Raw genomic sequence first — 10,343 nt, 5'->3', positions numbered from 1 at the left:
GGAGAAGACTCTTGAGAGTCCCTTGGACTGCAAGGAGATCCGACGAGTCCATTCTGAAGGAGATCAGCCCTGGGATTTCTTTGGAAGGAATGATGCTGAAGCTGAAACTCCAGTACTTTGGCCACCTCATGTGAAGAGCTGACTCACTGGAAAAGACTCTGATGCTGGGAGGGACTGAGGGCAAGAGGAGAAGGGGACGACTGAGGGTGAGATGGCTGGATGGCATCACTGACTCGATGGACATGAGTCTGAGTGAACTCCGGGAGTTGGTGATGGACAGGGAGGCCTGGCGTGCTGCGATTCATGGGGTTGCAAAGAGTCGGACACAACTGAGCAACTGAACTGAACTGAACTTAAAAGGCCCTATCTCCAAATACAGTCACATTCTGAGGTATTGGGAGTTAGACTTTAACATATAAATTTGGAGAGGGAGGGGGAGACAGAATTCAGCTCATAACAAGGGCATTACTATAGCTCTTATAGACATCAAAAAGGTCAAAGAAGATATTATAAACAAATGTGTGCCAAAAAGAGTTTTAAAATTAAGACAAAGTGGACAGTTTCCTTGGAAAACCCATATTCTGAATCACAAAAAAGAAACAGAAAATCTGAATAGCTTATAACTATCAGAAAATTGAATTCACAATTTTCAGCTTTCCAACAAAGAAAACTCCAGGCCAAGCTGGCTCACTGGTGAGTGGATCTAAACATTTAACAAAGATATAATGCTAATATTAACCAAATTCTTCCTGAAAGCAGAGGGGGAAAGGGGAGAGAGAAACCCTCTTTAATCTGTCTTATGAGGCCAGCATGACCTTGAAACCAAAACCTGATAAGACATTTTTTAAAAGGAAATTTACAGATTGATCTCTTTCTTAAGCAAAATATTAGCAAGGCAAAGCAATCAGTACATAAACAGAACAATATAGCACAACTAAGTTGTGGGGGTTTTCCCAGAAAGTAATTTTATTTCATATGTGAAAATTAACGTTAACAGAATAAAGAAAAATTGTGAACCTATCGATGGATTTTTTAAAAAACCTTTGATTAAACTCGGTAATCATTCACGGGAAAAATTCTTAACAACTAGAAATAGATGGGAACTTCCTTAATATGATAAGAATGTCTAGAAAACCCCTACAGCATGCATCATGCTTAAGGTGAAATGTTAAAAGCTTTCCCTTTGAGATTAGGATTGGATGAGGATGTCTGCTAACTCCAGTTCTATTCATTGTTGTTTTGGAGGCTCTAGACAATGCATATGGCAAGAAAAAAAGGAAAAAAAGACATTAAAATTGGAAATAAAGAGGGAAATTGCCATTATTCACAGGCAACATGTCTATTAATATAGAAAAGCTAAAAGGAGCTAAGCAAATTAATATATTTAACACTATTGCTAAACATATGGTAAATATATAAAAATTTTATTTCTAGATACTAGAAACAACTTGAAAATGATACTATTTACAATAGCATTAAAAAATAGCAGTACCTCAGTTTATTTCAGTTCAGTTCAGTCGCTCAGTCGTGTCCGATTCTTTGTGACCTCATGAATTGCAGCACGCCAAGCCTCCCTGTCCATCACAAACTCCTGGAGTTCACTCAAACTCATGTCCATCGAGTCAGTGATGCCATCCAGCCATCTCATCCTCTGTCATCCCCTTCTCCTCCTGCCCTCAATCTTTCCCAGCATCAGGGTCTTTTCTAATAAGTCAGCTCTTCCCATCAGGTGGCCAAAGTATTGGAGCTTCAGCTTCAACATCAGTCCTTCCAGTGAATATTCAGGGTTGACTTTCTCCAGAATTGACTGTTTTGATGTCCTTGCTGTCCAGGGAACTCTCAGGAGTCTTCCCCAGAACCACAGTTTAAAAGCATCTATTCCTCAGTGCTCAGCCTTCTTTATGATCTGACTCTCACATGCGTACATGACTAGTGGAAAAACCATAGATTTGACTATATGGACCTTCGTCAGCAAAACTGTGCCTTTGCTTTTTAATATGCTGCCTAGGTTTATCATAGCTTTCCTTCCAAGGAGCAAACGTCTTTTAATTTCATGGCTGCAGTCACTGTCCACAGTGATTTTGGAGCCCAAGTAAAGAAAATCCGTGCCTGCTGCCACATTCTCCCCTTCTATCTGCCATGAAGTGATGGGACCAGATGCCATGATCTTAGTTTTTTGAACATTGAGTTTTAAGCCAGCTTCTTCACTCTTCTCTTTCACCCTCATCAAGAGGCTCTTTAGTTCATCTTTGCTTTAGTTCCTCCTCTTTCCAGTTTCAGAAGAGACTGAATGTTGGTAAATAAATGTCTCAGTGCTCCATCCTGCAGCAGAACAATGATAAATGAGTTCCATTAGGCTTCTTGGGCACCCCAATATGACTGAGCCCCTGCTGCCCACATCGGTGGCCTACTCATGCATGCATTTGTCACCAGCTTCTCTCCCTTCTGCACCCTGCTCTCCTTACTCTGGCTTCCTGGAATCACTTCCTACCAGCTTGGGCAGGAGTAGAAGGGGGTGCAAACGAAGACATGGGCTTATCTGTTGCAGCTATTTTTTGAAAAGCCTGAAAGCAATGAACATAAAATCAGAAAAGTGATTACCTCTTGGCAGGGATTGAGAACAAAAGAGATTCGTGATAGAGACAGCAGAAGATGGATTTCTAGGGAACTGGCAAGTATTCTATCTAGACCTGGCTGCAGCTCCACGTGTGTGATAAATCATTGCTCTGTGCACCGTTCTGTGTCATATTTCATAACACAAAATATGGGCATGAAGATAAAAGATTAAAATCATCTGAAAACTTAATAGGTCTTAAATGTACTAGTTGTATAAATTGTGGTTAAGTGTTAGAAGGTTTTGTTTAGTAGATTCAGAATTTTAATATATTGAACAGATAGATAAAGCACAAAAGCACCAGAAACTCTCAAGATCCCAGTGAGTACAATCCAAGAGTTTCCACTCTCAAGACCCACCCAAAGATTGGCTGGCACTTCTCATGAATGTTGGATGCTTACTGCTCTCTCAAAGTAAAAAAAGTGAAAGTGTTAGTCGCTTAGTCATGTTGAGTCTTTGCGACCCCATGGACTGTCACCCACCAGGCTCCTGGGTCCATGGGATTTCCCAGGCAAGAATACAGGAGTGGGCTGCCATTTCCTTCTCCAGGGATTCTTCCCGACCCAAGGATTGAATCCGGATCTCCTGCATTGCAGGCAGACTCTTTACCATTTGAGCCACCAGCATAGGGGACAGTGAATCAAATTGAACTTGGCCAGCTGTGGTCAGAAGCCCAATTCTGGGGGTCCTGATTGCCTAGCAGTTTCAAGAAAGAAGGTCTTGGGCTCCCCAGGGTGGCTTCCTTCACCAGGGTCCGGGAGCTGACCCAGCAGGGCTGCCGGGTGGGGCATATCAAAATATTTGATATCAAGTATTGCCTGGAACTCACCCATACATGAGAATTATTTGTTATTTATCTGAAATTTTAATTTAACTGGGCATTCTGCATTTTCTCAAATGACCCTATGTCCCTGTGAAGCTGTGTCTCAGCCCACAGATGGAGTCCACAGCCCTCCTGGGTGCCTCAATTCTAAAACCTGAGTATAAACAGCCTTCTGCTCCAGCACTCCTGACATCCAGATCTGGGTTCTCGCTCTGGCTGAGCTTAGACTCCAGACACGCAGCACCCCCTACCACCCCATTGTCCAGCCTTTGGATGGCCCAGAGTCCAGGGTTTGGTGTCATAGGCTCCTTACAAGAAGGACATATGCTTGGAAATAGTCTGATGAAGTTCCCAGGACGCCCACAACAACTGGTTTTAACCCATAATCTACCTGTGTAGACACAGGGATAACCACACAACCTTAGCTGACACCGTTCTGTGTAGATCAAATGAATGTGTTTGAAGTGTCCACCCCGTGTTTGGCCCTCTGCCTGCCAGGTTGTGCAGGAGGACACAAAAGGAGTCGGATTATCCTGTCCCCCTGGGCTCTGCAATGCAGACTCTGTGCATGTGTGTGCACACGCGCGTGTGTGTGTGGAGGGCACATCAGATACACGGAAGTTGCCCAGAAAAACGAAAAGCAGTGTTGACTGAAGGACATCAGTAATCTGTTAACTGTGTATTAGAGAAGAGAAGGCACCTTTCTCTACAACGCGTGTGGAAGCACATGCTTCACACACAGACACACACCTGCAGTTCTGTCAGTCCTTCCGAACTGGGAGCCGAAAGGCCGCTCCTGGGGCAGCCACTGATGGGGCCACAGTCTTGGGGGAGGCTGAGGAAGGAGGGTGGAGCGCAGGTCTCCGGATGGTTTGTGTATATATATATACACACATATTTATTTGGCTGCACCAGATCTTGGTTGCAGGAGGTGGATCTTCCGATGTTTGTTGCAGCATGCTGCTGCTGCTTAATCACTCGGTTGTGTCTGACTCTGTGTGACCCCATGGACTGTAGCTCGCCAGGCTCCTCTGTCCATGGGATTCTCCAGGCAACAACACTGGAGTGGGTTGCCATTTCCTTCTCCAGGAGATCTTCCCCACCCAAGGACTGAACCCACGTCTCCTGCCTAGCAGGCAGATTCCTAACCCTGAGCCGGTGGGAAGCCCTTGTTGCAGCATTCAGGAAATTTAATTGCGGCATGCAGGACCTAGTTCCCTGACCAGGGATCAAACCCGGCTCCCTGCACTAGGAACTCGGAGTCTCAGCTGCTGGACCATAGGGGAGTCCCTGGGCTGGTATTGATGAAGCTTCCTCCCTCACTCTCCTAGACCGACCAGTGGAAAGCAGGTGCTCAATAAACACCCAAGCCAGACAGCAAACCCTGAGCCAAGGTCCTCACGTGCTGCGGGAGGCATGGGCCCCAGAGTCACTCAGTTCTGGGTTTAAGTCCCAGATTGAGTCCACCTCCAATCCTGACTGCCACGTGGCTTTCGCTCACCAAGCCTCAGGCTTCCGGATCCAAAAAACATGGTGTGGGTAATGCCCACTTCCTTAAGGGAGGATGATTAAATGAGATTTCAAGTCCGTAAAAGTACTAACACAAGGCCTGGCAAGAGATCTATTATTTAAAATAATGTTATTCATTTTTTAAAAAATGCAGTTGTGTGTTTTGCAGAAAAAGTCTGCTTACAAAGTCAAAAAAATATAAGCCTTAGCACCATGAATCCTTGCAAGTTTGGAAAAGGCTTTAAAAGCACCATCTCTTCCCTTTTGTGCCAGAGAAACACTAGAAATGCCGCTGGCTCCCCCCACTGGCCCTCCCTGTGCTCAGGCTCTTTGCAAGTCTGGAAGGTGGGGCTCTCCCACCACCTGGTGGACAGCTTGGGATGGCAGGCAGGTGAGCACGCCGTAGGGACCCACCTGAGGTCGTCTTGCACCCTCCCCCTTCTTCCCTCTCTTAGAGCTGAAGCCCCAGCCCATGGGCTGAGCTGTTCCCACCATTTTCGGGGTGCAAAGGACTGGCATCCAGTTATTTATTTGTGGCTGAACTGAGCTTTCTCATGAACCATCACCAGCAGTGGGGCTTGGAGGGTGTAACGGGGAGGCACTGACTTTGATCAAACCTGATACAAACTTGAGTTCAACAGGATTCTCTGAACTGTCCTTCTGGGTCTGACTCAGTCTCTTGGCAGGCTTCCCAGGTAGTTCTTACTGGTGGGCTACAGTGCATGGGGTCTCAAAGAGTCAGACACAACTGAGCATGCACCCACGCACCAGGCTCTTCAGAATAATGGCTTTATCCTCCTGTTCCTCTCTAGGGGAGTCTGGGGGCAGGGTGGGGCTTGTGTGACCTCCTGGCTGGAGGTTTGGTTCACCAGTGTGCACTGCAGAGGCCAATGGGATTTGGTAGACCCCGGATTCCCAGGGTTCTGCTATGAAGTTAGTCACTAAGTCAGGTCTGACTCTTTTGCAACCCCATGGACTGTAGTCTACCAGACTCCTCTGTCTATGGGATTCTCTAGGCAAGAACACTGGAGTGGGTAGCCTTTCCCTTCTCCAGGGGATATTCCCAACCCAGGGATTGAACCCGGGTCTCCCTCATTGCAGGTGGATTCTTTATTATCTGAGCCATAGGGCCCTGTCTGCATCTCTCTGCCAGCCTCCACCTACCTCCTGTCCTGACTGCCCTTCCACCCCAAAGTGGAGGGTCACCCCCTTCAGGTCATCCCTCTCAAAGGGCCATTGCAGCTTTCAGCCGGAAGTAGAGCAACTCAACCCGCCCTGCTCATCCCTCCAGCCAGGCGACTCAGCCCCTTATAAACAACTCCCAAGGTGAGGGATGGGCTAAGCCTTTACCCCAGGGGTCCTCAGGGTCCTCTTCTCATGGGTCCCCATCAGCTTGACTGTCTCCCAGCCTCCTGCCTCTCCCTTCCTCCCCCAGTGCCCAGGGACAGGGGGTGGGCTTTGCTCGTGTTTTCTCTCTGCCCCGTCTCCCTCCTCCCACTTTGGGCTCCTGTCTAGACCCAATGATGAGATGGAAAACCTCGTCCACAAAGAGGGAGTAACAGCAAGCTCTCATCTGGCCTTGGAGGGTTAAGAAAGGAAGCTTCTAACCTGGTAAAGTTAAAAAAAAAAAAAGTCAATGGAATTTTAAAGTCCTTTCTTTTTTGACAGTACCCAGATTTCAATCATTTTCTCTGGCTGCAGAAGCTTCCTTTGAATATCAAAAATAAGATAGTAGCTTTTGTTTTCTTAGCATCCCCAACTGTCCCCAACTCCCTTCCCCTCCTCCAAGATGATAAAAGCTAAAGAAGCAGCGGATGTCAGCTCCCCCCACCCCCAACACACACACACACACACACACACACACACACACACACACACTTCCTTCAGGTCCTGGGCAGGGGCCATGGGATCCCAGCCTCCCTTTAGTCACTGAGTCCTAGCCAATGGAGTGAGTGGGATGTGGGCCTCTTGCAAGAGCCAACGTCTCTGAATGACCACGTGGAAGACCCCTGTCCATAAGAAATACCGCCTTGGACTTCACCAGTTGCTCAGTCATGTCTAACTCTTTGCGACTCCATGGACAGTCTCCTCTGTCCATGGGTTTCTCCAGGCAAGAATACTGGAGTAGATTACCATTCTCTCCTCCAGGGGGATCCTCCCCACCCGGGAATCAAACCCTGGTCTCCTGCACTGCAGGTGAACTCTTTACCATCTGAGTCCCCAGGGAAGTCTTGGACTTCACAGGAGCCAAAAATAAGCATCTGTTGTGTTAAGCTGTTGGGATGTTGAGGTTTATAAGTGACAGCTGTGAGCACTGAGCTAACAAAATAGCAGGTCATTTGTGTGCAAATGCAAAATAGAAAAACACATCAGTATTTTTTTTTCCAACTGTTACTCCTGTTTGGAGATATGATAAGATGGACTCTGTTCTCTCATTCCCCTCTTCCTGGCCAGGGACCAGTGAGTCTTCTTTGCTCTGTGCTACGCCCCTCCCTGGTGATGTCACTGTCCATAGTTCCGCTTCTGTGTGCAAGTGATTCTCAAAAGACTGTCTCTGATCCCCAGACCCACATCTCCAGTGGCCTCGGTGCCTCCAAGGCCCTGGAACTCTTCCCGCCTCAAAGGCGACCTGTGACTTGCCTGTGACCAGCCTCCCCTGCTTTGCACAGGCGCTTGAGCTGGAAACTTCTTGACCCCTCCTTCCCTCCTCCCCATACCCTGCCCACCTCAGTGGGTCACCGAGTCCTCTTGGTTTTACCTGCAAGTGCCTGGGCAGCCACCACCTCTGTCCCTCCACTATCACCCTCATCCCCTCCCACCCGGACAGCTCTGTAAGCTCCTCCTTGGTGCCCCCACCTGGGCCCTGATCCAATCCACTTCCCACTCTGAGCTCAGGGTCTTTGCCAAATGCGGTCATGATTTATGTCACCTACTCCGATGCACACGCATGCAGGTTGAGTCGCTTCAGTCAAGTCTGCCTCTTTGCGATCCCACAGACTGTAGCCCACCAGGCTCCTCTGTCCGTGAGACTCTCCAGGGAAGAAAACTGGAGTGGGTTGCCACGCCCTCCTCCAGTGGATTTTCCTGACCCAGGGATTGAACCTGTGTCTCTTGCGTCTCCTGCACTGGCAGGTGGGTTCTTTACCACTAGTGCCACCTGGGAAGCCTGCTGCAGAGGCTCTAAGCTTTTTCTTATTCTTGAAAAATGACAGCAGACCACAAGGTCCGTGGGCTGAACCCAAGCTGCCTCTCCTGCCCATCCCTACTCACTGCTGCATCCCAGGCTCACCAGCTCACCCTGGGTCCTCCTGTCGCAAGAGCTCTGCACACACTGACCCCGCCACCCAGTGGTAACAGACTTGTCCAGTGTCACTCCCTCAAGGACAGCCAGCCCTCCCATCGAGGTCACATGCCCCTATTATAAGCTTTCCTAGAGCCACATGTCTGCCCCTGGTAGCTCTTTCTGTGTTGTGATTTCACTGCAGGCTGAATAATTATTTGCTTTGTCATTGATTCAGTCCAGTTCCTACCCCAGGGCCTTTGCATTTGCTCAGCCTGGCATGACCTTCCCCCAGATACCAGCACAGCTAACCCCCTCACCTCATTGAAGAAGACATTTGGAGTCTTCTTCAAATGTCACCATCTGAGTGGGGACTCCTCAACAACCGTATTTAAACCACAGGACTTCCTTGGTGGTGCAGTGAATAGCACCACCCAGGGAACATGGGTTTGATCCCTAGTCTGGGAAGATTCCACATGCCAAGGATCAATGAAGCCCCTGCATGGCAACTAATGAGCCCAGGCACTAGAGTCCATGAATCACAGATGCTAAAGCCCATGAGCCTAGAGCCTGTGCTCTGCAACAAAAGAAGCCTCCCCAATAAGAAGCCTGTGCAGTACAACCAAGAGTAGCCTCCACTCCCTGCAACTAGAGAAAGCCCACGCGCAGCAGGGAAGACCCAGTGCAGCCAAAATAAATAAATAAACTGCAGTGCCCCACCTCCGACCACAACCCACTGCCACTCTCCCTAAGCCCCTTCTCTGGGGATGACTATCTTCTGCCCTTTGTCTTGTTTGATGATCTCTCATGACAATGTCATGCTACAGGGCCAGGACATTTGGCCGGTTTGTTCACTGTCTTATCTGCAGTCCCTGTGGTAGAGCTGGCACAGAGTAGTACCTGAGACGTGTTAAGGGAATAAGTGAACACAGTATAATACTTCTGGGCAGGACCAACTTATCCCATCTGTACAGTGGGCAGGGTCCAGAGCACACAGGGCTTCAAGGGCTCCTCAAAAATGGGTTCATTTCTTTTAAAATCAGAAGGAGAGGGGGAAAAGAATTCTTAGGAGAGGGGAAATGTTTTAATATGTAGTATTAATATACTAATCTTTAAACCAACACAGCTGTAAAATAAAATTTTAATATTGTTCTTCATGGAGGAAGACACCTACCAAGGCTAGAAAGCTTCAGCTCAGAAGTCATAGCAAACCTGTTTCTGGCGCCTTCCTTGCAGACCCTGCTGGCCTTTAAACTTGGGAGGATGCGCAGCTGGCGGAGCTGAGGGGCCCTGCGCAAGGTCCAGCGCCTCCACCGCGGCCAGCTGGCCAGGCGGTGCCGCTTTAAGGATGCTCTGCGGGTACCGGCCTCAGGCGGCGAGGATGCAGCCATGACGTCACGGCCCCGCCCCGCGGGGTGATGCTGCAGGAGCAGCGGCGGGCCGGGGGCGGCCGGGCCGGGACCCAAGCTCAGCGCGTGGCAGGCAGGAGCCCGTCCTCCTCGGAAAGGGATGCCTCCTGGCTGGAACCACAGGTACCTCCATTTCCTCCTGTGCCCTCCGCAGTTTCCCGGCTTTGTGCTGGGAGCGCCGCAGCTTAGGCCCCAGGGTAATCAGTGTGCCAGGATTGGGGCTGGAGGTTGGCACGGAGACCTTTGTTCCTCTTGTCTAATTAAATGAACTGTCAGTGGAGCCCCCCTCCCCACCCCCACCCCCATCTCGCCCCCTGAGTGCAGAGCTCTCCTGCCCTGAGAAGGGTGGGTAGCAGTTGGGTGAGATTTATTTCACAGTTGCAAGGAAAGAGATCAAACAAACACTGGGATTTGCCCCCAGGCTTACGCGGCGCTTATTGGTGCCTGAGGCCTGTTCCCAGGTCACCTGGGCAGGTGTCATCAGCTTCCGGTCCACCTCCCACCAGCGACTGAAAGCTCTGAATGGCTGGGGCCCTGGTGTAACCTCTCAGCACCCCAGGGTTAAGTTTATGATGAGCACCAAGGATTGCTGCTTTCTTGTCAAGGGCAACGTGCTGCGGTTGAAATGAGAGGGTGATGGCAATCCGTTCATCCTGCCCTTGACAAGAAATAACTTTATAAGTTATTGCTGGGGTTACCATAATGTTT

This window comes from Ovis canadensis, chromosome 12, assembly GCF_042477335.2.
Source record: "Ovis canadensis isolate MfBH-ARS-UI-01 breed Bighorn chromosome 12, ARS-UI_OviCan_v2, whole genome shotgun sequence".
Classification (NCBI taxonomy): domain Eukaryota; kingdom Metazoa; phylum Chordata; class Mammalia; order Artiodactyla; family Bovidae; genus Ovis; species Ovis canadensis.
Note: the sequence above shows the minus strand (reverse complement) of the source record.